Source organism: Polyergus mexicanus, unplaced genomic scaffold, assembly GCF_030449975.1.
Source record: "Polyergus mexicanus isolate NDT 795.1 unplaced genomic scaffold, iyPolMexi1.0 SCAF_151, whole genome shotgun sequence".
Lineage (NCBI taxonomy): Eukaryota > Metazoa > Arthropoda > Insecta > Hymenoptera > Formicidae > Polyergus > Polyergus mexicanus.
In genome coordinates, this window is record NW_027223471.1 from 9,954 (window position 1) to 17,500 (window position 7,547).

Below are 7,547 nucleotides of genomic sequence, written 5' to 3' on the forward strand. Positions count from 1 at the left end.
CCTCAGCTCTTGCCATGAGACGGACCTCCTCCTCTGACCATCTGGCCCTAACGCGTTCCACAACGACCGCGTTGTTGGCTTCCACGGGGTGCGCAATACAAGTGTGCACACCGAGGGCCTGCCTGTTCCTGAAGTCCCTGCCGCAGAGATCGCATGCAACGGGCGGATCATTTGCCTGCTGTTCGGCAATGGCATTGTCGCGATTCTGCGAGGGAGGAACCTGACGCTCGTCTGACGGCGCTCCGCCACAAGTCGCATCATCATTCATGCGCCGCACATGCAGCGCTCGGGCCATCCGAGAACCCGAGCGTGTATTCATTCTTTCTTGATTCATACTCATATTTATTGCATGTTGGGGGAGCAAACGGATTGATAACCGAGAGTCTCCCGAAGCCGTTCCTTTCTTGTCCCCACAACTCACTATGGAATCGGCACATAGGCCCTTGTGGGGTCCTTTGGGGAGCACTTCGCTGTGACATCGCTCTGCGTTGCCAGGAGCACCATCGTGGAGGTGGATGCACAACTTAAACGTGAGAGGCTGAAGGTCCTAACAAGAGGACTATTTATATATAGCGTACGCAAGGTGTTCAGCATACCGACCTATATAAACGCATCACGCCCCAGACTATGACCCTCAGACCCCAAGATCAACTCAGAACATCACCCTCGCGGGCCGGATCTTAATCCAGCAACGACCCAGGATCAGTAAAGAGCGTCACCCGAACGTCCTCAAGAGAGTCATAATTACTCCCGCCGTTTACCCGCGCTTGCTTGAATTTCTGCACGTTGACATTCAGAGCACTGGGCAGAAATCACATTGCGTCAACACCCGCGAGGGCCATCGCAATGCTTTGTTTTAATTAGACAATCGGATTCCCCTAGTCCGTGCCAGTTCTGAGCTGAGCGTTGAATGGCAGCCGAAGAGGACGACCACGACGGCTCGCGCCGCCACGGAAGCCTCGCAGCAAGGAAGATCCGCGGGAGGCCAAGGCACGGGACCGAGCTCGGATCCCGGGACCGGCGCGAGAACGCCGACCGTTCACCTCGCCCAGGCCCGGCACGTCAGCCAGACCCGCTTCCCGACCAAGCCCGACACGCCCCGCTCCTCAGAGCCAATCCTTATTCCGAAGTTACGGATCCAATTTGCCGACTTCCCTTGCCTACATTATTCTATCGACTAGAGGCTCTTTACCTTGGAGACCTGCTGCGGATATGGGTACGAACCGGCGCGACAACTCCACGTGGCCCTCTCCTGGATTTTCAAGGTCCGAGGGGAAGATCCGGACACCGCCGCAACTGCGGTGCTCTTCGCGTTCCAAACCCTGTCTCCCTGCTAGAGGTTTCCAGGGAACTCGAACGCTTATACAGAAAAGAAAACTCTTCCCGGATCTCCCGACGGCGTCTCCAGGTCATTTTGAATTACCCCGACGAACACTCTTACGAGGGCCCGAATTGTATGCGGTTCCGCTGCCGGGTTCCGGAATAGGAACCGGATTCCCTTTCGCCCAACGGGCGTGTGTCTTTATATACATCATCATCATCAAAACGTCGCTCGCCAGCGGCGACGGAACGCTCGTAAAGCGACGTTCGTGCGCGACTCGCTCGGTTCTGCTGTTTTGTTGCTGTGTTTCTTCGACACTCGAGTATATTGTACGCCGTCATAGACATAGGATTTCTCCTAGGGCTTAGGATCGACTGACTCGTGTGCAACAGCTGTTCACACAAAACCCTTCTCCACGACAGTCCTCCAGGGCCTCCCTGGAGTATTTGCTACTACCACCAAGATCTGCACCGACGGCGGCTCCAGGCAGGCTCGCGCCCAGACCCTTCTGCGCTCACCGTCGCGACCCTCCTACTCGTCAGGGCTTCGTGACGACGCGAGAGACCTTGCGACACCGTGCCAACAAGACACGACGCGCCCGGCGCTCCCGTTGCCGCCCCACTTGCCGCTGACGGCAGAGTATAGGCTCGACGCTTCAGCGCCATCCATTTTCAGGGCTAGTTGCTTCGGCAGGTGAGTTGTTACGCACTACTTAGCGGATTCCGACTTCCATGGCCACCGTCCTGCTGTCTTAAGCAACTAACGCCTTTCATGGTGTCCCATGAGCGTCGAGTTGGGCGCCTTAACTCTGCGTTTGGTTCATCCCACAGCGCCAGTTCTGCTTACCAAAAATGGCCCACTTGGCACTCTGAACCGAGATGCTCGTGGCTTCATAATTCAAGAAAGCCAGAGATCTCACCCATTTAAAGTTTGAGAATAGGTTGAGGTCGTTTCGGCCCCAAGGCCTCTAATCATTCGGTTTACCAGATGAGACTCGTTCGCGTTCCGTGGGGAACGGTCGAGTGCCAGCTATCCTGAGGGAAACTTCGGAGGGAACCAGCTACTAGATGGTTCGATTAGTCTTTCGCCCCTATACCCAGTTCCGACGATCGATTTGCACGTCAGAATCGCTACGGACCTCCATCAGGGTTTCCCCTGACTTCGTCCTGACCAGGCATAGTTCACCATCTTTCGGGTCCCAACGTGTACGCTCTGGGTGCGCCTCTTCTCGCGATGAGAATGAGACGCCCAGGGAGTGCGCGGCCGCATCGCGACGCGGCCCATCCTCCCTCGATCGACGGCCAGAGTCGATCTTCACTTTCATTACGCTTTTAGGTCTCGCGACAAGTCCCAAAGACTCGCGTACATGTTAGACTCCTTGGTCCGTGTTTCACGACGGGTCCTAAGAGTACCCAAAGCAGAAGCGTCGCCGACCGGTATAGATCCCCCTCGATTCCCACAAGGGAATAAGAGGGACGTTCGACAGGCCTGTCGAAGGTGAACCGTACTTCAACCAACAGCGGGCCAGGACCGGGGACGGCGCAAAGTCCGTAACCTCCGAGTACCGTGGCGCGCGCTTGCGACGGCCTCGATGCACCGTTAATAGTGCGGCCTGATATCTTGCGCGTACCGCCGAGCAGCCGGCCGAGCGACCGAGGGTTTGTCGCGTGCCGTTTTACCGGCGACGCGACAGTCACCGCACCCGGACCGTAGACCGGCACCCAGCGGGTCGCGACGTTCTACTTGGGGAGAAGTGCACAACGACGAGCGCCGGACATCGACGCACGGTAGCGTGCCCGCGCGAGAGCCGCGAGGACTTCGCGGGACATCGCCCACCGACGCAAAGCCAGCGCCGCTGACGATGAATCTCCCCGTTCGATCTTTTGGGTTTTTTAGGTTTACCCCTGAATGGTTTCACGTACTCTTGAACTCTCTCTTCAAAGTTCTTTTCAACTTTCCCTCACGGTACTTGTTCGCTATCGGTCTCGTGGTCGTATTTAGCCTTAGATGGAGTTTACCACTCACTTAGAGTTGCACTCTCAAGCAACCCGACTCTAAGGAGAGATCCTCCCGAGACGCGCACCGGTCTCTACGGGCCTGGCACCCTCTACGGGTAAGTGGCCCCATTCAAGGTGGACTGACCCGACACCTCGGGATAAGCGGATCCTCCCAAACACCACATTTCCCTGCGGCGGAACCGCGGGATTTGGTGCCGGGCTCTTTCCTGTTCGCTCGCCGACTAAGGAAATCCTAGTTAGTTTCTTTTCCTCCGCTTAATAATATGCTTAAATTCAGCGGGTAATCTCGCCTGCTCTGAGGTCGCCAAAGAGTTTAGTTTTCGATAACCGTGGCCGCGCCGCCTCCTCCGCCGGCTCTTTTCTCACTTACTCCCACCCTCTCTCTCTCTCCCTCAACGGGGAGAGATGGAGAGAGGAGTGAGAGAGAGATAGAGAGCGAACGTCGGGAGAGCGGCAGCGCCGGCACAGCGGCTTCGCATTGTACTCAGAGGAGTGGCGAGGAGACGTGTTGTTTGTGACAACGACTCTTCCACGCGCGGCTCGCAGCCGCTAATAGGAGGAAATGTAAGCCGATCGAATCTCGTTCGAGTTGTCTGCTTGCAAACAACGAATAAGATCGGCGCGGATCGCGTCATCTTCGATCGCCGGGGACGCGAGATACATTGCGAGCGAGTGTGTGCGTACACGTACATCTCTATCACCCACATCCTTCAAATTTTCTCTCCGCATATCGTGTGTTATGCACGGATATGGGATACGGGGCGAATCGGATTCGATGAGTACACGACGACGCGTGCCGGTCCCCTATATTAGTTTTCGAGAATTTCGTGGACTCGGACAAGCGGTCGGCTCGCGATTCACCCGCGTTAAGGAGGGTTCTCTCGCTCTTTTCTCTCCGCGTACCGCCGGGCGACGACGCGCCGCGGTTCTCTCCTACCGTTTGCGCGGAAGGTGGCGCAAGCGCGCGCTGGCGCACCGGGAGACCACGAGAGGGATAACGCAACGTGTATGCGCGTGTCTTCTACTTCCTCTCTCCTGCGACAGTTTCCGGGCGCGCGCGCGCAGGCTCCCTATCTTTAGTTACTGCGTGTGTGCGTATGCTGCTCTCACTCTTCCTTTTCCTCTGTGTTATTTCAGGCGACGCCAAGGGGCCGCCTCTCGGGACGGTTCGTCTCGAGCGAACGTCCAACGATCGCTCGTACATCGTTTGCGTGAACTGGCACGGTGGCCCGGCGCGCAAAGGCGCAAGCAGTTTCGAGGTACTAAAACGACCCTCAGCCAGGCGTGGTCCGGGAATTGTATCCGTGGACCGCAATGTGCGTTTGAAATGTCGATGTTCGTGTGTTCTGAAATTCACAAGTTGACGCGCAATTAGCTGCGTTCTTCATAGACCCACGAGCCAAGTGATCCACCGTTCAGGGTAATCGTTTTGCAATTCTTGCGTTCATCGAACGCTTCGTTCATCCATCTTAGTCTCCTCTGCGAAGAGAGAGAGATAAAATCGTTGGCCCTTCGATCAGCCTGGCCGCGCGCATCCGAGCACGCGCGCGAACCGCCGCCACCGCTGAGGAGGCTACGGCACAAAAGTTGTTTCGCGATCGGAGCGTCTCTTCCCCGTATATATAATATAATATAATATTTGGAAGAGCCGGGGCGGAATGTTCTTTGAAGAAACCGTCGAACTTGATCGGGTGATCCGTCCTCTTGCCCGTTCGTCCGATAGCCGCGCGCTCGCGTACGAACACGCTGACCGCTGCCCCGGTGCGGGGAGGGGCGCGTTCACGAGCGTTGCGGACGCACGGACCGGCGTAGGTTACCACCGGTACGCGCTAACGCCGAATCGTAACTCTGCGCTTGGCGAGAGCGCGACCGGGAAAGCGTCTCTGCTCCGAATCGCATTCATGTAATTTCGCAATTTGCGCAACGAGCCTCAACGGGTCGCGCGCGACGCGACGCGACGCCGGTTGCGGCTGCGAATATTAAGGAGAGAGTCTCGGATAATCCTCTCCTCCTCCATCCTGCTCACACGACACCGACCGCGCCGAAAAAGGCCGACGGCGCTCTGCTGCTGGCTTCCCTTTCTCTCTCGGGTCGTCGCAGAGGCGCGCGGCGCTTGACGCGCGTCGTCGTATTAGTACGGGATATAATCCGTCAAATCCATTTTACTTTCATATCTGTTTTCTTTGTCCATTCAGTCGCCGACTGCTGCGAGCGCGCGTCCAAAAGACTCGTGACGCAGAGCAGGACCTCCGGAACGTTAATAATCCTTCCGCAGGTTCACCTACGGAAACCTTTTTACGACTTTTACTTCCTCTAAATGATCAAGTTTGGTCATCTTCCCGGCAACATCGGCAATGCCGAGACATTGCCGCGCACCAGTCCGAAGACCTCACTAAATCATTCAATCGGTAGTAGCGACGGGCGGTGTGTACAAAGGGCAGGGACGTAATCAACGCGAGCTTATGACTCGCGCTTACTGGGAACTCCTCGTTCATGGGGAACAATTGCAAGCCCCAATCCCTAGCACGAAGGAGGTTCAGCGGGTTACCTGGGCCTTTCGGCCAGGGAACACACGCTGATTCCTTCAGTGTAGCGCGCGTGCGGTCCAGAACATCTAAGGGCATCACAGACCTGTTATTGCTCAATCTCGTGCGGCTAGAAGCCGCCTGTCCCTCTAAGAAGATTTGTTTGTACGTTGGTAGTAAAAACCCGCCAGCCGAAGCCGGGGGCCTTTGCGATACCATAAGGTACGCCTATTTAGCAGGCTAGAGTCTCGTTCGTTATCGGAATTAACCAGACAAATCGCTCCACCAACTAAGAACGGCCATGCACCACCACCCACCGAATCAAGAAAGAGCTATCAATCTGTCAATCCTTCCGGTGTCTGCGCCTGGTGAGGGTTCCCGTGTAGAGTCAAATTGAGCCGTAGGCTCCACTCCTGGTGGTGTCCTTCAGTCAATTCCTTTAAGTTTCAGCTTTGCAACCATACTTCCCCCGGAATCCAAAAGCTTTGGTTTCTCGGAAGCTGCCCGCCGAGTCATCGGAGGAACTTCGGCGGATCGCTAGCTGGCATCGTTTATGGTTAGAACTAGGGCGGTATCTGATCGCCTTCGAACCTCTAACTTTCGTTCTTGATTAATGAAAACATTTTTGGCAAATGCTTTCGCTTCTGTCCGTCTTGCGACGATCCAAGAATTTCACCTCTAACGTCGCAATACGAATGCCCCCATCTGTCCCTATTAATCATTACCTCGGGGTTCCGAAAACCAACAAAATAGAACCGAGGTCCTATTCCATTATTCCATGCACGCAGTATTCAGGCGAAGGTAGCCTGCTTTAAGCACTCTAATTTGTTCAAAGTAAACGTACGGGCCCGACTCGACACTCAGTAAAGAGCACCGCGACGGGATATTAGTTGGGCCGCCCCTCGCGAGGCTAAGCCCACCGGTAGGACGTCCCATATCACGCCAGTTAAACACCGCGAGCGGTGAACCGACTGTGTGCGACACAGATTCAACTACGAGCTTTTTAACCGCAACAACTTTAATATACGCTATTGGAGCTGGAATTACCGCGGCTGCTGGCACCAGACTTGCCCTCCAATGGACCCTCGTTAAAGGATTTAAAGTGTACTCATTTCGATTACGGGGCCTCGGATGAGTCCCGTATCGTTATTTTTCGTCACTACCTCCCCGTGCCGGGAGTGGGTAATTTGCGCGCCTGCTGCCTTCCTTGGATGTGGTAGCCGTTTCTCAGGCTCCCTCTCCGGAATCGAACCCTGATTCCCCGTTTACCCGTTACAACCATGGTAGGCGCTGAACCTACCATCGACAGTTGATAAGGCAGACATTTGAAAGATGCGTCGCCGGCGCTAGGACCGTGCGATCAGCACAAAGATATTCAGAGTCACCAAAATAAACGGTGGACGAACGGCGAACCGCCCGCCACCGATTGGTTTTGATCTAATAAAAGCGTCCCTTCCATCACTGGTCGGGACTCTGTTTTGCATGTATTAGCTCTAGAATTACCACAGTTATCCAAGTAAATGTGGGTACAATCTAATGAACCATAACTGATTTAATGAACCATTCGCGGTTTCACCTTAATTCGGCATGCACTGAGACATGCATGTCTTAATCTTTGAGACAAGCATATGACTACTGGCAGGATCAAACAGGGAGCTTCGTGTTCGGTTACTCGCGTGGAGC

The 7,547-nt window shown here is 55.2% G+C and overlaps 2 non-coding genes across 2 annotated transcripts; both read right to left on the reverse strand.

Annotated features, from left to right (window-relative positions):
• Positions 1-4,607: 4,607 nt before the first annotated feature.
• On the reverse strand, positions 4,608-4,762 carry LOC138944308 (5.8S ribosomal RNA). Its single transcript, XR_011448711.1, has one exon. It is a non-coding gene; the product is annotated as a 5.8S ribosomal RNA (ribosomal RNA).
• Positions 4,763-5,597: 835 nt separating this feature from the next.
• On the reverse strand, positions 5,598-7,519 carry LOC138944309 (small subunit ribosomal RNA). Its single transcript, XR_011448712.1, has one exon. It is a non-coding gene; the product is annotated as a small subunit ribosomal RNA (ribosomal RNA).
• Between the last annotated feature and the right edge of the window lie 28 nt (positions 7,520-7,547).